This window comes from Cataglyphis hispanica, chromosome 5 (genome assembly GCF_021464435.1).
Source record: "Cataglyphis hispanica isolate Lineage 1 chromosome 5, ULB_Chis1_1.0, whole genome shotgun sequence".
In the NCBI taxonomy this organism is placed as follows: domain Eukaryota; kingdom Metazoa; phylum Arthropoda; class Insecta; order Hymenoptera; family Formicidae; genus Cataglyphis; species Cataglyphis hispanica.
The window spans coordinates 724,199-751,191 of record NC_065958.1 but is presented as its reverse complement, the minus strand read 5'-3'; the positions used below and the strand labels follow the sequence as shown (position 1 = coordinate 751,191).

The 26,993-nt window shown below is 31.6% G+C and overlaps 1 protein-coding gene across 3 annotated transcripts in view; it reads right to left on the bottom strand.

The window, feature by feature from the left end:
• LOC126849762 (diacylglycerol kinase 1) overlaps nt 1-24,132 on the bottom strand; it is a 104,543-nt gene extending 80,411 nt beyond the window's left edge. For 2 of the 3 annotated variants that reach the window (XR_007687448.1, XM_050591963.1), the window contains exon 1: nt 23,913-24,132. The gene's annotated coding sequence lies outside the window, so the exon portion shown is untranslated. Of the gene's footprint in view, nt 1-17,933; nt 18,164-23,912 lie in introns of those variants that run through there. The other variant, XM_050591964.1, reaches the window with a different exon arrangement.
• Between the last annotated feature and the right edge of the window lie 2,861 nt (nt 24,133-26,993).

Below are 26,993 nucleotides of genomic sequence, written 5' to 3'. Positions count from 1 at the left end.
ACACTAATATTATATTAATATATTAACATAAAATAAAAAAATAAAATAAGTAAAACGAAGAACTGCAAATCTCAAAATAATTTGATACAAACTTTGAGTAAAATCAACATATTTTTAATGATAAAATTAACTTGGAAAAATGTTATTGGTTCTATAGTCACTGTCACTCCTATTGTAGAAGAAAATTAATATTATTTTCTGTAAATTTAAACAGATAAATCCTGTCAATAATACGTAACATATCTATTGTGTAAAATTAAAAATAGATGCACATATTTTGTTCTTTTTACATTCTTCTTAATACTTTAATTAACAGCAATATGTTAAATTAACACATAAATGTGTAAAAAATTTTAACCGGCATATTTTTTAACAAGAAAACACAAATTTTCCAACTATGTAAGCCTAGAATTATGGATCTTATAATGCTTTGATGCTTATCTATGGTGTCCGCATTGCGAAACTTGAGAAAAATAAAAACTGGTTATAGCCTATATAACTTACATCAAAAAATATAGCGCAATGTGTGAATAACGTTCCGTATTTTGCCTTTCGCGAAAGTCGTAAAGTCGCATTTACTTCGTAAAAGCAATTCTGTTATAAAATGACACAAGAGAAGTAAAGAACTATGTAGTTCGAAGTATTTTAACGAAAATATATGCACAACAAACTCGCACACTTATACATATAAATTCTTCTTAAAATATATAAAAGTTTGTAAAGTATTCTGTGTTCTGTTTTTCAAGATTTATACTGAGGAAAAAATTTATTTTAATGCTAAACTAAATGTGTTCAGTTATGATGTCTTTAAATAAAATATTAAAATATTTAAGTCAAATATTCAAAAATTTCAACTTAAAAAATGATAACCAATTAAATACATTTAATCAAATTAACGACACTTTTTGCTCATTGTCAGTGTAGAAATTATATAGCATTTGGAAAAACATAACGTATCTTTTATTGATAATGCCAAGTTTGTTAATGAAAATAAATATTTAGAAAATAAATAAAATATATATTATCAAAAATATTTATGAAATATGTATAACAAGGTATGTGAGACTGTCAAAGAATCAAAAATTTAATAAAGAGACAATAATTTATAAAATATTTATTTGATAACAATATGATTTTAAAACAACATTTTTGTAACAGTCATATTAAATTGTTCAACATTTTGCAAGCTATGTTTGTCAAATAAAAATTACGCGTAATTGATCGCAAGATTATTTTTTAAAGAAACATCACCGCGCTAAGTGTTAAGCTTAATAAAACATCTGCGGAAGAAAAATATTTCAACAGCTCGTATGCATTTTTATTCTCCGTATACAAATATTTTCTTTTCGCACATATATTTTCTCAATAAAATTTTTGTCAACCTTCTGCAAAATCGATCTGATTCGCGTGTGCATACTTTACTTCAAAGAACTGCTAGAGACGATAACGACGGACCTTCGTCCGCGAGTCCTTTTCTAGCATTGAAGGCACGAACTGCCGGCAGTTTGAGAAGAGAATCGACTCGAAATTCTAAAGCGAGCCCGAGCATGAAGCGATACCAAACGTGACACCGATTCGCGTCATTACCGCTGCTACATACCTAGTTATACGCGCTATCTAAATCCCTATGGAAGTCTTGTTAGCTGACGTCGGGATCTCGTTAGCCGACGTCGGGATCTCGTTAAAGCCACCCAACCTACCCCAGGCCTCGAAGGCTCCTTATATAGCCGGCCGCGATCCTTTTACAAGCGGCGCAGTATTCGTCGCTCGTATCTCTCGGCAATGCCTTTCTTTCCCTTTCCTGTTCATCCGATCGAATTATATCATTACACTTCGATTTCGCCGATAGCTTACGACGATCTTCTTACATGCGTTACATCGCGTCCGCGTCCTTCGAAGAACCATTTGATAGTATCGATTAGCTAGCTGTGCCTAAATGCTCATCATTCTGTGGAATATGTTCTACAACGCTCGTTCTTTAATTATTACAATTATTTTATTTTATAGATTAAACTGATTCGATTGTTTTACGTTGTGCATAGTTTTCGCTCTGACATGTGTGAATCTATTTAAATAGAAAAAGGAAGTTTATAATTAAAATATGAAGTTATTCGTATACTGCAACAACTGCAACATTGAGATAAAAGAATAGATAATTTAATTATTAATTTGAGTTTATTTTTAAATTAATATAATTATTTTTAATTACAAATAAATTATTTAATTAAAAATAATTATTTAATAAATTATTAAATATTTAATAAATTATTAATATTTAATAAATTATTATATATATTATATATATATATATATATATATATATATATATATTATATATAATATTTAATAAATTATTAAATATTTAATAAATTATTTAATAAATTATTAAATAAATTATTTAATTAAAAATAATTATTTTTATTTTAATATAATTGTTTGGATTCTCCTCGGGGACAAGGCTTAATCCATAACGATATCTATAATGGCCGCGTATGCCATTGTGATATCTTCAACGTAATGGGAGCCACGTACATGTTAATTATTGATGCATCGTGTGTTTCCGCAAATTCTCTAATGCGTTTCGAGTCCGTTGGGATGCTCGGTTCCCGATAGAGAGATTCAGTGATATCCAAGTTGTAACACGAATCTTTTCACGTACCCGCAAACATCAGTGAATCCGATCAATAGTACGATAGCAGTTTAAATACGCCTTTTATTGCCGAAGAGTTTCTGATTTGATGAAACCGCTTTTGTTGCGATAAAAATTTACTTTTCATTGCACACAGAGTGAGCAGTACAAAGGCTACGAAGAGAAAAGGTAGGATACCACAGTCTTTTTTCATTAACAGATTTTAAGATAAGAAACTTTGCGACAGTGTATTTTATTGTCCTTTATTTTTCTGTAGTTGCAACTGCAATTGCATCGATTGCCTGAAATATATTATACATTGCGATGAACTATCAGCTGATATTTAGTACTAAATGTCTTGCGGTGCCGTCATACTGAATTTAGTTATCCCTATTAATGAGCTTTGCAGTGATACAGCTATCGATAATCTGGCAAATTGACACGTAGCATCACCCATTACATTAATTATTCTATAGTGATTAATTGTATCAAATGTAATTGTCAAGACACGACGCGCATTTAATGTTAAACAGATGATAGAGCTTATTTAGAAACATGTCGAACGTCATGTCACTTTGATCCATTGAGAAGAGATATTGTATGTGATTTCTGTGATGATAATTAGAATGCATTTCAATCTTGATTGCCTATTGATTAAATTTTGCATTATACATAAATAGCGTCAAGGAGGGGAGGGGGGGGAGTGGGGGGAGGAGGAGGGAAGGGACTTGCAAATTATATGTACGTAAAGCCTTTCATGGAAGACTGTGTTTCGTTTTTGCTTTATCTTTTTTTTATATTGATTCATCTTTATCTTTTCATTCTCCGATAAATATTCGTCGATTAGATGCTTCAGAAAGAAATCTTTATTTATTTTCTTTGATTATTTATCACTTACAATGTTGCTAGAAAGATATAAATTATTCTTACACACATAATAAAATCTGAAAAAGAGATGTTAAATAAATACAACATAGTTCAAGATACTTTCATGCAAGACAGTTTTGTTGAAATTTCTCAACTAGCTGAATTGTGGAGAAAGTTGAGAGATATTTGAGTCGAACAGTGACACGTAGGGCACGTTCCGACACCCACGCGCTAAACTCTCCGCGAATGAAAGCTATTTGAATAGCATTCGTTGTCGTAAAGATTTCAGACATACGGTCGAAGGACAAAGCTTCTCGGAGGAAACAAAGAAAAAGCACTCGGTGCTCTCTCGAAAGTGTCCCGATAAGAAAAATCTTTGACTCTTTATTCGTTCCGAGAACCGGAAGATAAGTCCCTTTGAAGCCGCTTCATCTTAATGAAGCTCTCTTTGGAGCTGTGACTCGGATTTATTATCTACTATTCTTGCGGCCAAAATACTTCAGAAGATCGAGCAATGTTCTTCCAAAATAAGTTTATCTAATATATTTGATATTTAAATATAAATAAACTACCATTCGAGATAACGTAAAGCAATTTCACTAACGTCCATTAGCTTTAAACCATGATTATATTTTTAATCACGGTTTTAATCTATCTTTCATCTTCATTTAAAACTGGAGAATCGATGAATGAATGGCAGAAATTAATTGAAAAACTCAGAGTTAAAAATAACCGATTAAGTCACAATTATAATCGTTTATAAATTTAGTCGTTTTCGACATGTATAATGAATTCTTGTTATTTTAAAATTACGCTGTATTAAAAATAATCAAGAAAGCTTGTATATTAAACTTAAGTATTAAGTCACCTTTAAAAACAGTCAAAGGGATATAAAACTTTCAAGTATTTTTCAAGGAAAATAATTTTTAATGATATCAACCGTAACTGTAACATTGCAGGATTAACATTATTTCGCGCTGCGAAGCGTCTTATGCATCGCATATAAGCTACACGTTAATTAATATAATTATCGATGAGATTACTTGCGTCCGAGATATTTTCGTAAACTATCATAATCGCGTTATCGGCTATTTAAACGACCCTTAGCAAGCCACGCATATATTAGAATAACTGAAATCCTTGAAAAAAGTTATAAATTTATTTTAGGTAGTCAACATGTGATCATTAACATGCATTTAAATCGAATAAATGCAATCGTGAAGTAAGAGTATTGCAATACCAATTATTGTATACAAAATTTTGGGTGTTATTTATAAATATGGAAGGAAGAGAAGTGCATCGCATTTATATAAAATATGTAAAAGCGAAGTACCATTGTCACATAAAAAATGCTACATAATAATGACTGAATTAGATCGGTACTCTACTATTCTATATTACTTGGTACGATTATATTACTCGGATTATATATTTAATCGTTAAATATTAGCAAGATGAGCAAACAAATTTTTCATATAATATTAACGATAAATTAGATATTGGTAATTATAAAAGGGTAAATAATTCTTTTAATGCATGGATTTCTGCTATTGTATTATTTTAACTGTTATCTGTGCATTATCAATGTAAATTAAATAAAAACACAAACGTGTAAATCAATTGTGCCTTAACAACTAATAGACAGATAACGAGATAATAATGAGCGCTCAAAGCCCTAATGATCGTGTTCGATAAATCTGAGTTGATTCCGGCATACGAATAAGTAGCGCACAAAAAACGTAACAAATCTTCCCATATTACATACTAATGCTGACCTGGAAAAGATTAAAGTGCGATGCTGTTCCCGAACAGAGCGCCCTATTGGCGATTATTTATAACACGGGTGTGCGTAGATCGATGTGTAGAACGATGCCTTGAAAAACAGTTTTGCCTTCGTGGAAAGAAGGTTTGAGATGAGGAGCTAATGTACACAATGGTTCCAGAATGGAATGCGGATGATATCTGACATAGTTGAAAAGTTTGTGTTTTCTTGTTAAAAAATGTGCCGCTTGAAATTTGTGTGTCAAATATTTAACACGTATATGTTAATTTGACATATTGCTGTTATGTTACTTGAACTCAAATATTAAATTACTAATTACATTTTTAAAACAATTAAAAAAGAATGTAAAAATAATACAATGTGCATGTATATTTAATTTTACACGATAGATATGTTCCGTATTATTAGTGACAGGATTTATTTAATTTTAAAATTTACAGAAAAAAAATGTTGATTTTATTCTACAATAAGAATGAAAATGATTGCAAATCGTTAATAACATTTTTCCAAATTAATTTTATTTATAATTATTAATTTTATATATAATTAATTTTAAAAATGTTGATTTCACACAAAATTTATTTCAAATTATTTTAAAGTTTGCTTTATTTTGTTTTAAAATATCATCATAATATTAGTATCACCATTTAGTATATCCATATTATGTTAAATTGACACAAAAATTTATGTGAACTGTTTGGGACATGCAATATCTGTTAAACTTCATATAAATTTTTCAACTTTGTAGAAATTGCTTATTTGACGAACTTGATGTCGGTTTTTCTGCAGAGGGAATATCAGAGAAGAGTCTTGGAATTTCTATATTAAATATCTCTCATTTAATAAACTTTGAATTAAAATTCCATGAAAGTAACATCCCGCGGCATAATTCTGTTTAGAAATATTTTTCAATTTTTTAAAAATATATTCGATATATCAAATGCAAGGAAAGGGTTACTTAGTCCCTTTAACTTAGTCCTTTTAACTTTAATACTTTACAGAAGTATTAGATTAGGAATACTTGATGTTGTGCGTGTTGCCAGGCAATTGCGTGAAAGGGCAAATTTGGGTGAATATCGACGTTAAAACCTTGAGATCTCAAAAAGACTTCTTTGTGGAGAAAGATATGGGAGAGTGAAAAAACGATGGATAGTAACCGTTGCTTTTATGAACCGAAGGACTAACCACAGCCGAGCTATAATTGCGAATGTTTCCGCGCGAAGCGGCATCATCCACAAGCGTAAACCTTGTTAATGCAACCACAATCTATGGCGCGTTCTCGACGCTGCCTATTAAAATTTATTACGCTATAATATCGCAACGATCGATAGCCATCTCGCAAATTCGAGCAAACAGCGAGTCGATCCGACGCATCTGATGCGAGTTTAAGCCCTGTAATCGATGTAACAGATCCCATGTGATTGACACCTGAGTCTCTCATCGCGCGCGGGGGATTGATTTTAATTTTCACGAGAGAGATTTAATGTCCATTCAATTCGCGAGATGATTATTTTTGTAATGATTATCGCGTCGCATATTAGCGTGGGTATTGATGTTCCTTTCGTTAATCGCTTTAGCGTTTATTTGCATTTTCACATGCAATTGTTTCAGCGAAATTAATTTTATGCTATGTAAAGAATAATTTTAGCTATATAGAATATATATATATATATATATATATATATATATTAAATCTTATTTATATATATATAAATAAGATTAAATATAAATATTAAGATATAATATAAATATAAATATATATAAGATATAATATAAATATTATATATATATATATATATATATATATATATATATATACATATATAGTTTATATAAAAATTCAGATATATATAAGAAAAACGAATATTTTATTTTCTTAAAAAATCGAATTATCTATGGAAAGTGGAGTGGATGTTACTTTAATTAGATTTAATTTTGATGCTGGCTGATATACGCAAGATTAAGGCCTGTATTCCTTGTTAAAGTATGAGTATTCTGTAGAAAGCAATGGCCGTAAAATATAAATGCCTTGGGGTAGTAAATAAAATAGAAGAGACCGTGAAGAATCTAATGAACCAGCAATGCTGATGTTATTGGCACTAAAACTAGTGAAGCGTGTCGATCGTTTTCCTTACCATATTTTTATAATATTAAATCTTTTTTCACGCTCTTAGTGCACAGTTTCAAATTAACAAGCCATATATTATAATCAAGAATTATAATATAATAATTCCTCATGTACATGTTATTTTAAATTTGCAAATTTCAAATTTGTATACATCTCTCTCTCTCTCTCTGCATTAAAAACAAAAATAATAAAAAATATATACATTCCGAAGAAGAGAAATATTTTTTAAACAAATTCAAAATAAAATTTATTAACATTGAAATAAGCTGAAAATTCTCGGCTGAGATATTGCTTAATCTCTCGTAGTGCACCAAACGGGGGAAGCGGACACGCTTCGTTCGAATTAATGTTCGGCCGCGTCTTGGAACGCTCTCCGCGTGCAAATAATTTAACTTGGACACGAGGAAGAGATAAGTTATTTCAAGAACCCATGCGCCCAGCCAAGGTCTGATCCTGAAGGAAACGTGACTGCGGGGTGTTAATGCCTCAACAGCCGATTTGCTATTGTCACCGTATAGGCGTCACATCGCGCCGTCGCTAGCCGAATTTTTCACCGGCAGTTCTCTCCCTCCAAGTCATAAAGCGCAACACACACCTCGGGAGGGGAAGGGGGGGGAGGGAAGGGATGCATCGCTTTTCGTCCCGAAGATAAATTATTGCTGATAACATCTGTCTACTGCTGCGATACCTACGCGCCGCGATAACGAGACTGGAAAATATCCGCGTCGTCAAGAAATAATTAATGAGCGTTTAATATCGCGCGGAATAAACGGATGGATATACAATGGATCACAATGTGAACCAAATCACCTTGACCCAGTTACCTTTCCTTCAGTTTGCAAAAATGTGCAAACTGATGTGCGTGAATGATTATTATAACGTTTTGTCGATTTGACGAAAACAAGTATCATTTAGAGGTAATTTGCGAAAAAGACACAGGTGTATATTTTTAATGAATAGAAACTCTAGGAGAAAGAGAGAGAGAGAGAGAGAGGAAAAGAGAAAGATAATTACATGTTTAACAAAAGGTGACTTGTTCTCAAACATTGGTATGAAATTAGTCGTTTCTTATAGATTTTTGGACGTTACATGTAAATCCGGTTTTAAAATTGTTTCATAATTTTTTGAAATAAAAATAAATAAATAAATAAAGATAAAAGTGTAATTAAAATTGCAAAAAGGGCCGTTTTCACGAACTTTGTTTTGTTGAGTCCACCATTTCGAATTTGACAATTTTGGATTCAGTGACCTAAAAAACTCTTAAATTTAAATAAACATAATTGAAAACAATTTGGTAAATCGTCAATGACTTAAGTCAGCTAACTTCTGCTAATACATCTCACATTTAACCATGGATATCTTATTAAGTTATGATAAAACTGACACCAAAAACTCCTTTTAAAGATTGAAAGTCTTAACAACATACATTATTTTGATTGTAATAAAACTTCCCCAGCACGTCACATATTAAAGCTAATATGATAAAGCTTGTGAAAATAGTCTGTTTTTGCAACTTTAATTGCAAATTTCTCAAAATTTTAATGTGATAAAGCAATTTCAAAACCAAATACGTGTTCAGCGTCCAAAGATATATCTATAAGATATAGATATATCTATAAGAAACGACTAATCCTGCTTCGGTGTTTTTATTTGTTAAACTGTGTTATCAATTTTTCCCCCACAGTGTAGAATTTCTTGTATAATATATACTATACTTATAACAGTATGATATATTGTGCGTATGCTGAGCGATTACCGTGACGAAAGCATTAAATAATCTCTCGGTATGTTCGATACTTTATACTTGACGTGGCCCATGACAAATGAAATTGTCGACGTGACGCTAGGTATATGGAGGACGTATTAAATTCCAGCAGCCATATCGGCACCCTCGAAATGTTCGATGAGTTTTCGTACATGACCGCGGCAAAAGCAGATCGTAATCGAAAGCGAAGGCAGTCGCCTACGTATTTTCTGAACGAATTTTCCGCGTCACCGAGGAAGCAAACCTTTTAAGGTGGCTTGGGAGACGCGCCCCCGGTGATATCGCGCCGTTTCTCCTCCCGCGAAAATAAATTGCGTCTGATAACACATCCACTCTTTCGCGATTACATTGAGCAGGCGATAAGAGGGTTCGCATCTTAAGTGACGATGCGGTTCCATAAAACGAGGGATTCGTGGGCGCGTCGACCTGAAAGTATACTAATTATTTATGTAGCCATTTTAGCACCCTTTTATTAGTTCCCGGGTATCCAGAAATACTAGCGAAAACAGTAAACGTGCTCTTAAAATGATAATATAGTGTTTCTATTTTGCAGAAAATACATAACGCGTAGCACACAATTGTTTATTCCTTCTTGTTTTCTATTTAATTATGTGTAGCTACGATATGTGAATTCATTGTATATACATATAATAATATGTATAAAAAATGTATAAATTTTTTTCTAACATTCTCTTTTGCTTGAACGCTCTTACAATGATTTAATTACCAATGTACTTATTACTGTCTTATTATTATCTTATTATTATTTATTATTATTATTTTAATTTGGCTTGCTGATCAATTTATTCATAAATATTGTCAATAATCTGCAGAGAATGTCAGAGACATTGAAAATTATCGTTACAAATTCGATTGACTTTGGATAACGCAATTATCTTGTAATGTTAATCGCAGAATGCATAAGATTTATTTCAAGCAGCTTTATTTAGAGAAATTCATTGCATTACCCTCAACTTGGCCGTTTGAGAGACATGTGTAAGTGACTGAAAATTTTGGCAATCAACGTAGACATGCCTGTCGTATGCAGACTATGCATCAAATGGCACGTGTTCAACACAACATGACAGACGGAAGTAGAATCGTTCATGATAGTTGACATTCTAAACTGACAACACAAGAGAGACTGCAATTCGAGCACATTATTTTATTAATATTTGTAAAATATAATCAATATCTTCTAATCATATGCGCAATTAAAAAGTGATAAATATTATATTTAATTACAAATTAATCAACTAAAAATCCTGAAACTAAAAGTATGTGTCAGAAATTGAGAAATCTCAGAGATATATTGTTCTTAGTTTTTTAGAAAAAATTAATTTTCTTGTAAAAAATTAAAATTCTTGTAATTACTTGAGTCAATGAGATGCAAAAGTAATGATAAATGTAAGAGCAATTATTTGCGTTAAATTTAACGATATAATCGCGGATATGCGCATACTAAATTTTGTCACCAGAGTATATCCATGCAGATAACAGAATCGAGGAGAGAAATTTTTCTAAAACCGTCGACATATACTATATATACAGTGTGTCCAGCCTAACGATTTTTAAGACATTTCCGATAGTTTGAAAAAAAAGTTTATGTAGTAAAAATCAATTTGTTTTGCGCAAGCTATTACATGCAATAAAAAAATTGAGAAAAAAAACAGTTTTTTTTTGTTAAAAAATCAATCATATCTTAAATTTTTTAAATGGTACCATGCAATTTTTTAAATGGCGCTATGCAATTTTTTTTTCAAAATATTATAGAGAATTTCAAGATAAATTTAACGCACTACAAAAAGTGTCATATTTATTGATACTTAATATCAAATTTGCAGCATTATTTTAAATAGCAGCAGTTATAAACTCTAGATTAGAAATGTAAACATAAAATTAAAAGTACGAAACATCGAAACATGTTACAATAATTACGATGTGAAAATAGTTCCCAGACAATGTTCAATACTCAATGTTTATGTTAACATTTCTAATTAAAGCTTATAAGTGCTGCTTAAAATAATGCTGCAAATTTGATATTAAATATTAATCAAAGTGACACTTATTATAGTGCGTTGAATTTGTCTTAAAATCCTTTACAGTATTTTTAAAACTATTACTTGACATTTAGAAAATTCGAGAGCACAATAATTCTTTTATGAAAGAAATATTTTCCCAATTTCTTTATTGCATGTGATAGCATGCTTAAAACAAATTAATTTTCACTATATGAACTTTTTTTAAACAGTTGGAAACGTCTTAAAAATTCTGCGTTACGCTGAACATCCTGTATATATATATACAGGATGTTCAGCGCACTTTTTGTTAAATTTAATCTTAAATTTATCTTGAAATTTTCTATAATATTTTGAAAAAAAATAGCGCCATTTAAAAAATTGCATGGTACCATTTAAAAAATTTAAGATAAGATTGATTTTTTAACAAAAAAAAACTGTTTTTTTTCTCAATTTTTTTATTGCATATAATAGCTTGCGCAAAACAAATTGATTTTTACTACATAAACTTTTTTTTCAAACTATCGGAAATGTCTCAAAAATCGTTACGCTGGACACACTGTATATATAGTATATATAGGATAATAGAAAGAGTGTTGCGATTCTCTATTCAGGCAATCCCAAAGGAACGTATTAAAGCGGAAAGAAGGGCTCGGTGAAGGATAGCCAGCTGTGCGTTCGCGTCTGATCTGTAAGTGGTATATACTACTGCGAACCAATGTAGATATAGTTAATCAGAATGTATAGTAAGAGGGATGAGAGAGATGTAGAGGTATCACCACCTTAGCGTGAATTCGCAGATACGTCTATGTGTGTGTGTGTGTGTGTGTGTGTGTGTACAAGATATATCGCGGACAATTCTAAGAAAAATGTAACGCCAGCTAGCTTCTCTATGCCGCTTTGAAGGAAAACAAACGATCGCGCGAATCCATTGTGTTGCCTCGCGGCGGTAATCTTGCCGCGGTGGCTTGCACAATACGCCGACAATTGCCTGTCAATCGAACGCGCATAATCGATATGCAGCGTAATAACAATGTACCGCGTCGAGCGTTACAAAAGCGCGTTGCGAAAGCGCGCGAGATTAAAAAGCAGTCAGAGACGCTTTTCCGAGAAAAGGAGCGTGTACCGTAAAAGGATGCGGAAATCAAAAAGTCACCTCGCCGTAATAGCTCGACGACGCGCTTTATTCTGCGTACGCAGGATTGAAAATATCGCGTTCGATCGGTCGAACGTGTTTCTATCTCGTTGCGTTGATTCTCGCGCTTTTTGTTCACCGTCCGCGTTATATCGCGCACGAACCTTCCTATTTCGCACGAGCGTTTGAATTTTCACTTTTCAATGTAAAACTGCTAAACGAATATATACGGCGCCGCGTTTCCTTCAATTTTTTATGAGCGCGGCTTTTCCGTGATTTATATGAGTTCGGGTAAATTTAACGGATGCAATCGACCGGTACGATGTGTGTGTGTGTGTGTGTGGCACGTTGCACATATACTCACAGAATTCACACTCGCGCTAAACGAATGATACGTATTTTCATGAAATAAATCGTTAAAGCTTCCACTTTTCCTAGTGTTTAGCTTCTCGCGCTACTCGAATTTCGGAGAGATTCAGGATTGTAACTTAAACTGGGCAAACAGTTCCACGTCCACCTCATTTTCTCTGATTTTCTTGATCTTTACCTTTTAAATATAGCACCCTGTGTATGTGTGTGTGTGTGTTTCAAACGCGATTAGTCTAAAATATATTCTTTACAAAAGACAATCAATAAAATTTAATTATTTATTTATTCCTCTAGGCCCTTTCCCTTGCAAAAGCTTGATCTTTTCCCTTAACTACTGTAAAATTTTATTAATTTATAGTACATTCTTCTAAATTAAAAAAAAGATTTATATATCCTAAATTTCAGAGAGTTTAAGAGAATAAATCAGACATATATTCGATATAAAATATTATTGAGAAATATATTTTCGCACATATAAAGAATATTCTCAGCTTTGTTTGTATTTTAGAAAATTGTGATAGGATATTTTTCTTACATTGTTGCAATGATAATATTAATCAAATATTGATTAATCTTGTCTAATGTTATCGTCATATCTATGAGATAGAAGCGAAGATAGTTATGCGCACGCGGTGAGCTCATTAATGCATGTACGTATCATAATTGGTAAGTTACCGTTGGCGACGACAGTAAGTTGGCGTTAACGATGGTTTCTACAGGTGGTCGGTTGGCATTGTCGATGTCAATAGCACCCATCTAACCCGGTTACCTCGTATTCCACAAATTATGAAATTGCTGGCAATAGTGCGCAAAATAATCTCGATGAGAAGCTTCTTACAAACATCAATAGCCAGAAAATAAAGTCATTATTGTGATAAAATTAAACATTATTGTGATAAAATTTATCAATTTTCGAATCCAACTTGGGACAGTTAGTTTTGGCAATTATTTTTTTTTTTTTCATCGTATGCAATTTAATTCCTCGTGCATTACTGGGTGGGATACGAATGTACGCGCGCATATAGTAATTACTAGTAATTATATTTTATAAGATCTTTATCGCACAAGCACACACATACACACCAAGAGAAAAATTTAAACGACATTCATTTTATATAAATACAAGATTTATTTTGATGTAAAAGGTAGTTATTTTTAAGATATATTATTTCGCAAGTTTTTTTAAATAAATGTACATAATAATTGTTCTATAAAATATATATTAAAAATAGATATAAATATAAAATAAATATATATAAATATAAATTTAAATATAAATAGATATAATATATGTATAGATATATAGAAATAGATATATAGATATATATAATATATAAACATAATATAATATAAATATAATATATAAATATAATATATAAATATAAATATATAAATATATAGATATAATATATAGATATAAATATAAAATAAATATATATTAAAAATATATATTATGAATATATATTAAAAAAAAATTTCTATACAGTGACAATATTACAAAAAAAAAAAAATAAAACTACTCTTTTCGGAAGCCGACAACCGTGCTAGATGCATTCTCGTAATATAATTCAGCATTCAGACGACGATGTGCTTTTATATCGTCGCACGCGCGTCTCTGGAAATGCAATTTTATTAACGTATTGATGTGCTGAGGTGCTATCAATGCGATGCGTGTTCATTATATTATCTCTAATAATTAAGAGATACTCGGAATACTGACTGTACGTTACATCGAGTTTGACGACAGATTTAATCTCTACAACTCCTCTCAGAACCCCATTCGCCATGCGATGCATTCGCCGACACATTGTCAAAATTACGCCGCGTTTCGTTGTGATCCTTCGTCGGATGCGGCGACATGTTCGCCGACGCATTGTCAAAATTATGCAACACATCTCGGCGGACATCTTCGAGGATGTGACCATACACGGCGACACGATAGGCACGTGCATGGTACATGGAAAAGGGATGGGAATGCGGCACGTCACACCGAGCTCATGCGTCGTCATGGTAACGCATCCTTCGTTGGTTGACCTTGAGCAAGGTAGTATGAGGGGTTCGGGAAGGATGAAGAAAATGTGAGGGAAAAGACAAGGACGCGCGAGATAAACGAGGAGAGAGAGAGAGAGAGAGAGAGAGAAAAGGGGGTTGAAAAAAGAAGGGCTTCTCGTGGTTGCGATGAAAGTTTTCTATCGGAGAAGCATCGTAAAAAGGATTAAGGGACACAAAGTCAAAAGAGACTTACAGCCAGTTTTATGATCTATAGAGGGACTTTGTTTCCTTTTTCATTGAATAAATCAACCGCACGCGCGCGCGATCGTTGCAAAATGAAGCACGTTAATGAAGCCGGCGGGGCTCATTGTTCTAAACGCGGTTAAGCAGTCCTGAATGCGGAATGCTGAATGTAGAATCTGATGCAGTCAGTTCGATAATATTCGCAGCATAGAAGCGGATTTATTTCGTTCCGTCTGTTCTCATATTCAGCGGCGAACCGTTCTACTGTTCTACGCAAATTTTTGTTCGTACAATAGGTATGAAGTACGATAATTAAGTCGGTGGTTAGAGTCGTAGAGAGAAATTTCGATCCCCGGATTTTCCTGCCATCTACGAGAATTTTACTTGTATACGAGAAACGTAGGCGAGATGCGAGAAACAAACGCAGGAACGATGAGTTTCATTATCATATTTAGCGCTAAATACTTTATGCGAGCCCTTGTATTTTGAGTGAGTAACGATCGAGCTTTTAAACGCGAAGCTATTTGAAATTCCAGTCTACCTGTAGAAGACAATCGCTTACAAACGCGCCGAGCAGAGAATATAATTAAACGATGCATATTCATAGAGCTGTACGACCGTAAAAGTCACATTCACTTCTACGTCACGTAAAGCTGATCCCAACCTGGTACAATCCTGGATTATGCGTTATACAGTTTAAACGTCTTCATAGCACCGGATGCTAATTAGAAATCCTAGATGTGTACACATTTGATTTACGTTTAATTTAGCGCAATATATTTATAATAGACATTTCTCACAATGCCTGTGCACGCGGTTAAATCTAAATTGTGACGAAGGTTGATGGAAAGAATATTTGTAAACTGAAAAGTATGTAAAGTTCAACAGAGAGTTTGTTTGCGATTCTGTACTGCCTACTTTTTTCATTTTGAATCATTGGAAAAAATATCAAAAAAAAAAAAGAATTAATTTAAATGCAATAAAATTTCCTCTATAGTATATTTTATTCCATTTGACATTATTACTAAACACCTGAAGATAACGAGAACATTGTGAAATGTTCTCTTCAATTATTAGCAGATATAGATTAGAATTCTTATACGTAGTCTTTGCAACATTTACTAAAATAGTTTTAATTAATATTACGAATAGTATAAACGACATAGACGTCTACAGGGGGAGGGGGAGGGAGGGGGGAAGGCAAGAAAGACTTTGCTCCCTCTCCTGGAATCTAGAAAAAATTTGAAAAGCAATTTGAATAAAGAAGGGCAAAGTTATGCTAACGTTGCCGATTTCTGTCCTAATCCATAGAAAAATATATATTTTTTTTTTTATTTTAATTTTGATAGAATTTTAGTTTTTCAATGCCTGCTTTGCTCGAATTTAATTCATTTTGCCTGCTTTTCAAAAAAATAAAAAAAAAGTAAAAAACAAAAAAAAACACTAAAAATATAAAAAAAAAATTAGAAAACTTTCTCGACATACACTTATACTAATCTTGTCGCAATGAAAAAGTTTTACTATCAAAAGATGTATAAATTTCAAATTATAAGCATCCTCTTCCGGAGGTAATGTTTTGAATCATGCCACTTCCCTCCGGAAAAAATCCTACGGATAGATAATTATTACCTTGATAAATAATTATTACTGAATCGAATGTAGCATTATTTGAAAAACACTCACGAACTAAAATATTTTTGAAAGGCAAAAACTGTAGAGAAATGCGAAATAGATTTGTTTATCAAAATGTCTATCCTTATCGACGGATTTGACTGCTGATTATTTGTACTGAATAACTCACAAACGTGTTTATATACTACAACTATATTCCGTAGAACTGTAACAGCGTATTGCGCAGCTTTTGTAAATGTCCGATGTTTCTCATCATATCTCACATCGAAAGCTGACTATTGTTTCGAATAGCGCTGCAAAAACAGCGAAAATATCGCAGATAGATATTCTTATGCAAAAATATGGCAGATATTTCGCGGATATTCCTAGGCGCTTTAATTCCTTTGACGGCGAATGTTTTCGCAAAAGAAAAAAAATAACAGTATCCATATTTTCGCATTTTTTTTTGCGCGCATTCTCGCGCACACTTGCTTCTAAAATAAATACAATCGAATTTCCTTTGTCTCAACGACGTGAAACTTAAAATTTCACATGAATGCAAATTTATTAAAGTATAGTTTCGTTCACTTGTTTCCCGAAACAAAAGTAAAATACTTTTCGCAAAGGTTGGAGTCCCTTTTAATGCAGATTTATTTTCAAAGTTTTCTAAGATAGAATCAAATTTTTTCGAAATCACAAAATATAATATTTGCGTAAGAAAGAGATCTGTGCTTCATTTCTTTTGATGATTCCCAATCCAGACAACTGAATCAACAACCTGTTGAAACGCACTTTCTACGCGTGTGTAAAAAAGATTTCTATCGCAAGAGCGGAGCCTTTCATTCACCATGATGACAGTCGCTATTTGTGTACGTATTTTGAATATACACAATTTATCAAGATGACTGTATAAACGAAATGTACAAAATTAACGCAATATTTGTGAAATGAGGAAAAAAAACTTAATTGCGAAATATTTGCGATTTTGATTATTATATAAAGGTACATTAGTTGCACGGGTAAATTATAAATGACTTTTGTGCGAATGAAATCCGCAAATAAATTAAGAAATAATTAAGAAAAAATAAATTAAACAAAAAAAGCAAAAAATACATGTAAACAAAAAGTTCACGTATATATATAATAATTTCTCATATTATTATATGCCTTAAATTAAATTATATTTATTATGTTTAATTTTAAAAATGTCGCCAGTAAATAAATTAATAAACAAGTGTTTATACGACCAAACTGGCAATTTATTGTTTGATTATTATATCACGACGTTTCGACCATATGGTTTTGGTCCTTATCAAGTGAAACTAAAATTACAATACAATAAATAATGATAGTCATGTTACAAAGAAAAAAAAAATAGGATTAAGCAACTTACGTTATAATTAAAAAGTAGAAAGAGAAAAATCGAAATGTCAAACTGACATTGTGTCAACCACTATGTTTGGAATACTGAGATCAACTAAACGACCTTTATTAATTTATCGTATATGTTGTTTAAATTCTCTGTATCTTTTTGGGAATTAATAGTGTTGTCAAATTTTTTAATAAAAAACATTTCAGCTATTTCTCTCTTTCTTACATGTTTTTCGTTATGTAGAATATCAGGCGCTGACCAATCAAAGTCATGATCAAATTTTAATTTGTGTTTGCTAATTACGGATAAATTACTTTCGTGCATTTTTATATTATTACAATGTTCCTTGACAATTTTAATCTTAATTACTTGCGGACTATCATAAAAAAGACGGAAAAAAGTCTTTTGGACGGCTTACCACGTGATTTGGTTCTTAGATTTTTTGACTTGAACAAACATAAGATTTTAACATTTAACCATAGAATTAAGATTAATTTAATCAAAAAGTTTAACAAATTAACCTCTAAGCACAACACAGTTTTTAATCCGTTTGACAACATAGACAAATCACGATGGCTGGTAAATATTAGCAATAAAAATATTCCGGAAAGGGTGCTTGAGCTTTTAAGTCTGGGTGATAATTTCGGCTTACCATTACAACAATCCCATAAAAAAGATCGTATTGACATTGTACTTGGGACTGTAAAAAATTTAGAAGCGAACAACCGCCTTATTTCGAATGAATTAATCGAAACAACTAGAATTTCAATTGCAAATTCCCTCGAGAGATTTTTATGTAAAAATAAACATATTAACCATATAGACAGATATATTCTCAAAGGATTCTCTCTTTGTAAGGAATTTTTGCGTAATAACGACGATATTTTTGTCACTAGAGCGGATAAAGGTCACGTTACAGTAGTCATGGATAAAAAAGATTACTTGGAAAAAATGGAATATATGTTGAATGACCGATCTACATACAAAAAATTGAACAAAGATCCAAGTAGACAGTTAACTTGCAGAATTAATTTACTTATCAAATCTTGGCGGGACAATGGCTTAATAGATGAGACCACATATAAACATTTAAACATCACGAACGGGAATTTGCCACGATGTTACGGATTGCCAAAGATCCATAAAACTGGTTTTCCACTACGTATCATAGAATCGTCACTAGGCAGTCCGTTGTATAATATATCGAAGTACATACACGATATTTTACATAATTCAAAATTGCAACCGAAATCTCACATAAAAGACGGTTGGTCTTTTGCTGCTGACATGAAAGAGAAACTTATTAATGATGACGAAATAATGATATCACTAGACGTTACTGCATTATTTACAAACATTCCTAAAGAGTTAGTTTTGCGCGCTATCGAAAAACGTTGGAATGACATCGCTCCAAACACAAAATTTAATTTGCCTCAATTTTTATATGCAGTGGAAGTTATTCTAGATTCGACTAGTTTTTCTTTTAATGGAAAGTTTTATGAACAGATCTTTGGCAGCCCTATGGGTTCTCCGTTATCACCTATTTTAGCAGATATTGTGATGGATGATTTGGAGACACATTGTTTGAGTCTACTTGGGTTTGCGGTTCCTGTATATTATAGATACGTAGATGATATTTTTGCTATTGTTCCACGTGCAAATGTTGACGAGATTAATTTGATTTTCAATAGTTATCATCCACGTTTAAAATTCACACATGAAATAGAGTCGGATTCATGTATCAATTTTTTAAACACCAGTGTTATCCGTTCCAACGGAAAAATTTTAACAAACTGGTATAGAAAAGCTACGTGTTCCGATAGATACATAAATTTTTATTCGAGCCATCCTTTTAAATATAAGTTGAACACCATTTTTAATCTTGTTGACCATGCTATTTTACTATCTGACGACCAGTTTCATGGAAAAAACATTGATGTCGTGAAGCAGATCTTACTTAATAATTGTTTTCCTACACACATTGTAAATCGTTATATTTGTAAGAGACTGAATTTTTTGAAACACCGGAGCAGTAGCATTCTAGGTGATGGGGAAATTGATACAGACAAACCCTCCTACATCGCACTACCGTTTGTCGAAGGCTTGAGTGACGATGTTGGTCGGTTGCTTAAAAATATGGGACTGACAGTGGTTTACAATATACCTAAAAAATTAAATTCATTGATTAAACGCGGCAAGGATAGTTTGCCTATTAGCAATAGAACGGAGGTTGTTTACAAAATAAATTGTAAGAATTGTAGCGCTTCGTATATTGGCCAGACAAAAAGACACTTAAGCACCCGAGTCAAGGAACATTGTAATAATATAAAAATGCACGAAAGTAATTTATCCGTAATTAGCAAACACAAATTAAAATTTGATCATGACTTCGATTGGTCATATTCTACATAACGAAAAACATGTAAGAAAGAGAGAAATAGCTGAAATGTTTTTTATTAAAAAATTTGACAACACTATTAATTCCCAAAAAGATACAGAGAATTTAAACAACATATACGATAAATTAATAAAGGTCGTTTAGTTGATCTCAGTATTCCAAACATAGTGGTTGACACAATGTCAGTTTGACATTTCGATTTTTCTCTTTCTACTTTTTAATTATAACGTAAGTTGCTTAATCCTATTTTTTTTTCTTTGTAACATGACTATCATTATTTATTGTATTGTAATTTTAGTTTCACTTGATAAGGACCAAAACCATATGGTCGAAACGTCGTGATATAATAATCAAACAATAAATTGCCAGTTTGGTCGTATAAACACTTGTTTATTAAATTATATTTGTTATTAAAACGCTTTCAACGCATACAACAAGCCAGTATAGTACACAATAATTGCTACAGTAAAATATTTATAAAAAATAAAATAAAACTAGCTATAATAAAGATACGCAAAATATTACATTTAGTAATATTTATTTTTATCGCTATTACTTTCGATATTGCATACATTTATTACTCGTTGAATTCAATTAATGAGCCGATTCTTCTTGATTCGAAACTCGGCTTCAATATAATCGCGATTTACTACGCATAAAAACTTATGTTTCGCATTTGTCGGCATCTCTCTCGTGTTCCACGACAAATGTGATATTTGTCGCAAGAAGATTTTGAATACAGGTATTCATTCGCATAAAACCAAGAGAGATTAGTTTTGACTTAAAGCCAACTTTAAATTAATAGTCCGTTTGCCGGAAGACAACCCCAAGGACATTTCGTAAACTATTGCCATATCTTTGAGAGACACACCGATTATTATTCTTCAAAACTCGACTACCCCTGATCAATTGCAGAAATTTGCGGAGTATTTCGGATATTGGTTTATGTTTAGGTGCAAAGAGAGAGAGAGGCAGAGAGAGAGAGAGAGAGAGAGAGAGAGAGAGAGAGAGAGAAATTCGAAACGACACGTCGGTCTTAACATTTTTCATTGAAACCTGTTCGCCTGTAAATGTAACATGTAAATTGCATGTTTTGTATATTTCTTAGCTTAAATAAACATTGATGAATTCACTCGCTTTTTCATTCAGCTCTTGAATTCCATGAACGCTGAATGAAATAATTGGAAGTCTTAACTCGCTCATCCACGCGATAAAAATGTTATTAATATGGAATTTGTCATAAATTATTTCATAAAATTACATTATATTTTTATCTAGTTAAAAAAATGTAATCTTTCCTTCACATTTCATATTATAAATATCAAAAATAAAAAGAAATAAATTAATGTAATTGTTGATATTATAATTTTTCAAAGTAATTATATTTTAAAATGAAATATGATATATATATATATATATATATATATATATATATATATATGCAGTGTAAATTCATAGATGAATTTATATTAACTGATTATGGAAAGAGCGAGAGAGATGAAGTTTAAAAAATCAATTAGAAATAAAATAAAAAAAAAATTTATAAATTTATTATTTTATATTATTTACAATTGAAATTGAAGAACTATTTGTTATTCCAAAGGTATATATCCATCGCAATTCTCGTTTGTAATACGAAAGCCAGGTCAAATATCATAGAAATTTAACATTGATTTTTGATTCTCCATTCATCGCATTCAACCGCACTCGTGGAAAGTCGCAATGTCGACAGGACGAGTTGCACAATAGAACAGTGTGAGACTTCTGGACCCTTTTGTAAGTAACTATTATACGAAGTTGCAGTTTTAAACTAAGTTATGAAGCTGCGGAAACGCGGCTACACTCGCTTTTTCAAGCTCACTGCAATGTTAATGCATTCAAAACCACGGGATCCTGCCTTTCGTGGCAGGAACGAGGACATCGCACCGCAAGTCGCGCGCGAATATGTATATAGTATGACACCTCTGTGAAGGTCAAAGGTTAAAAGGAATCTCCGACAAAAGGACATGGAATTGTAGCCTCGTTTCATATAATCGCGAGCCGAATTTCGAATGTTCATTAATTCAGCGTCTGGCAAAAGAACATATTTGATTAAAAATGTATGTTAATTATTTGAAGCGAATGGTGAATAAATGTCAGGGGGCAGAGATCACCATCGACGATCAGGCGATAATAAGTGCGTGATGACTTTTGAAAACGATTTTATTCGTTGACTTTATTCGTTCGATTATATCTTTTATACCAATTAAAGAAATGGAGCTAGCATTGAATACCAACTTGATATTGTTATTATTTAATGTATAATATTTTTAATGAAAAAGAACTTTTGGCGGTATAGAAACTAAAAAAAAAATCACTTTTTTATTTAATAAAATTTTATTTCATATTTTTATTTTTATTTAATGAAATTTGTTTTCAATTTGGAATCCATTTTTCTTCAACAAAAATATCTAGGGTCAGTCAGTAAATTTGACGTGATTAGAGATTGAAGATAAAAAATTCACAGCAACTTTTTTCCTCTACTAAACTTTAGAAAAATAAATAATAAAATCATATTTTACAGTTAATTTCAAATAAACTGTATAAGTTTTCATTTGACAAACGAATTATATAAAAGCATATAATGTAAAAAATTGTAACATAAATGATGGCTTCCTACTTGACACACCCTATATAAATGCAGAAACTTTACTTAATTACAACTAACCGGGGCTAATAGCAACCAACTGCACCGCATATACCGACGATCTAAGTTAATTACTTTTGGTACGCGGGATATTTTCTGTGTGTGATTTAACTATTTTTTTTCTCAAATTAATAATATAATATTGCTGGAATCTTGCTTATAATATTGTTGGAAAACGGACAATCCGATTAATTCAAGTTTAATTAAGATGAATGCAAACATTGATACAAAGAAGTTTCAGAAATAATTTATCAGGAAATTTTGATATATAAGAACATATTATAATAGAATTAATGGTTATCTAAATAAGATTGCTTGTAAGTTCTATTTAAGTAATAATTTATCAATGACTTAATTTTAAATTCTTATTAATTTTTATTAACGCTAGTCTCTATTATTTAAAATTTCGTTTTAGATTGTTTTTTCGACTCCATTTTTAATCTTTAATCATATAAAAATAAAATAATAATAATTTTATTTAATATATTTTATATATTTCTCTTTAATAAACTTGTGTATAATATAATTTTTTTAATATTTCCGATTTTAGAATGATAGATATTTACTTTCTCTAACATAAGAACCGTAAACAGTCTTTACGGATCATAACATAGAAGCATGATTACGTCCATACATATCTTATTCAAGCGAATAATCGAGGCATTGCATATTCGCGAAACATATCATCCGGTTTTACACTCGTATAATAAAACACAACAGCCGATTGTGTTGAAGCGCAAATAAATCGAATACTTCCGCGTGATCAAATGAACGAGAGAGTGAGTCTGTAACAACCGGCAACGCGACGGACATGTGTCACGGAGAATCTCGCGGCAAATGAGTGATAGAAACAAGTGATATGTAAAAAAGATGGCTCTTGGAAAAAAAAAAGAGAGGAATAAATAGCAATATTTACCATTTCCGCGCCATCGTACCGCGGATCGGAGACGCTCCAGGTGCGGCGTCGCTCTTACATCCTCACCTTACGTTCTCATCGTCTTCAGCCGGGGTCTCCTCGAAGAAAAAAAAAAAAAAAAACACGCTAATTTCTCAATCGCGCGATGTAATTTTAATTTACTCTTTAATAAATCGCCGAGTATCCCACCGCGCGAGTACTCGCACGAATCTCTCTTCCTCGCGGGGGTGGCGAGAGCGGCGGGGGAGAGGCGAGGGGGACTGCTCTCGAAATCGCCAGACGCGACGGCGCGACAAAGACACCGCACGAGATGCGCACACGCGTGAAGCGCGGAGCCGACTGGCTCGGCCCGCCCGCCGCGATCTCCAGCCCCTGCGTCAGCGCCACCTGCTCCACACGGATGCTGCCCCTGCGGCCGGCCGTCTGCCCGCGCAAAGATCACCCTCATCGTTTCTCGCACTGACCTGCCCGCAACGCGCGAAATTGTTGCCCGGCGTAAAATTGTTTTTTTTAGACGATTTATCGTAAATCTTAAAATGCCACAACTTTTGGGGCTTACGAATGTAATATTCATAGCTCGCGCTTATTAAACTTGAATTAGCGATTAATCTTTCCTAATATATGGTATTCCGATTAGCGATATGATATACAGGGTGATTTTAAAGAAGTGCAAAAAATCTTAGGAAATTCTTCGTTGAAAATTAAGGAGAGTTTTTTTTTGCATAAACATATACTTCTATACTAATATAATAATAATATATTATTATTCTATAATTTTGTGTTGTTTCTGTTCCATTTCTTTCCAACATTTACTATAATTCTGTTTCGCATGTTTTTTTTTATTCGAAAATTTAATTTCTCGTAACTCAAACCTATGTCATTTAACATTGTAGTGATAATGTATTTTATTTTTTTTCTTGGATACTATTAATTTTACAAAAAAAATAAAAGATATAAAAAAGTTTCTAAAGGAATCGAGCTTTCTAATAGTATATTTTTAAATGATCACATTTTGGCTATTAAAAAATTCTAGTAAAAAGTTGAATAGGAGTTGTTAATTTCATCCCCTTATAATGGTATAATGATATGGAAGAATTAAAAAAATATTAATAAATATTCTTTTTACTAATGAATAGAAATAAGTGTTCACTAAATTTTATTTTTTAAATTTGTTCAAAATTTGAGAAAAAAAATAAAAACCTTTCCATTTAAAGGAATGTACTCCTGAGGAAGGAATATAGGAATATATATTCCCCTTAATTTTCGACATTTGCCAAAATTTTTCGCTAAAATTTTGCTGAAACTTATTTAAAATCATCCTGCACAAATATGTAAAATGTGTAAAAATAATAATATATACAATTATTATATTGCTAATTGATAATATATATTGATTGATAATATTATATATATCGATAATATACAATATGTGTATATATGTAAGGTTATGTGATAATGTCAAGTCTTAATATAATGTAAATGTAACTTTAATGTAATGATAACAGTCACACTCAAAGTGACATTTTAAATGAAAAATTTATGAAATGTCTATCAATGTTAGATTATAATTAAAATTCTTTTTATCGTTAAAAAAAGGGGCGTTTTAAGGGTCAAATGGTCAATCGCATATATCGGTGAGAAGCGAGAAAAACTCTCAGTTTTTATTCGTTAAAAAGATACTAGTCAATTTTAGATAGTTTGTAGCTGTGTTCAGTGGTATTCACCACAATATCTTTTTTATGTGATAAGTTTTTGCTCCTCATCCCATTCTCTTTTCGTTTTGCATGTACATGAAAATATTTATTTATAATGACCGTACATAGCCTTATCAAAGCTATCAATGTAAATGAAGATTTGACTTCGTTTTTTCTACGTACTTTAAATGCAAATTATAATATAATTATAAAAGTTAAAGCAAAGAGAGCTGATCATTTTTTTATATTTTTCAAAAAAAAAATTATATTTATGTTTTAATATGCGCGCTGTTTCTATCTCGCCTAAAATCAACATCTAAATAATATATATTAGCTTTTTACCATATTCCTATTACACTTTCATATTTCTTTGAACTTTCATTCTCTAGTAACTAAAGAGTTTTTCTTCCATGTACATGCCATGCATTAGCATATCTTTTGTTGGCGTGTTTGTTTCTCCTATGTTTTTATTACAATAAAATTATTTATTTATAATAACAAATATTACACTACGATATAAAAGGAATTTTATAGAGAAGTGTTTTACAAAAAGCATTAATGTTTTCGTCGCTGAATTGTTGACTATACAGGGTGGCTTCGAACGTTCCAGCCAGACTTTGAGAGCTTATAGGAAATTTAATTCTAAATAAAAAATTTGCTAGTCGAAAAATGCTTTCTTAATAAATTATCGCTCAAAAACCTCTGATAAAGGAAGAGCGAAAGGTGAAAAAAAAATGAAATAAAAAGAAAATGAAACTTAAGAAATTTCTTGAAAAAACGATAAAAATAAAAAATAAAAATCTTTTTCTTTTATGAAAATAAAATAAATTTTTTTAAACTAAAATAGCACGTAATAGTAGAAAATGAAAAAACTAACTGTTCTCAAAATTATAATTAAATACCGTATTACGTATGCGCATCTAACAATAAGTAACAAAAGCACTTTTTGTACACTGTTTGAAACTGGTTATATCAAAATCTATGGAACGTACAACAATCATTTTAATCTCATTTGAAAGATAATTTAATTTTCTACAACTTTTGTTTCGGTACTTTTTGTTTAAAGACGCACATTTTCCATGATATTTGGAAAAATGCGTAAAATAATTACGATTTCAGAGGTTTTTCAGCGATAACTTCTTCATTTTTCGACTCATGTTTATAAGAAATTTTTTGTTCAGAATTAAATTTCCGATAAGATCTCAAAGTCTGGCTGGAACGTTTGGGGCCACCCTGTATAATCAACAAACAACTATATTTCTTACATGAAATTTTGTCGATAACTTTTTTGGCAACATATCGATTTTTCGCTCATTAATAAAAGTAGAAACATTTCAAAGATGAATAATTAACACATTAAATTAGAAAAAATAATAATAGTTTGATA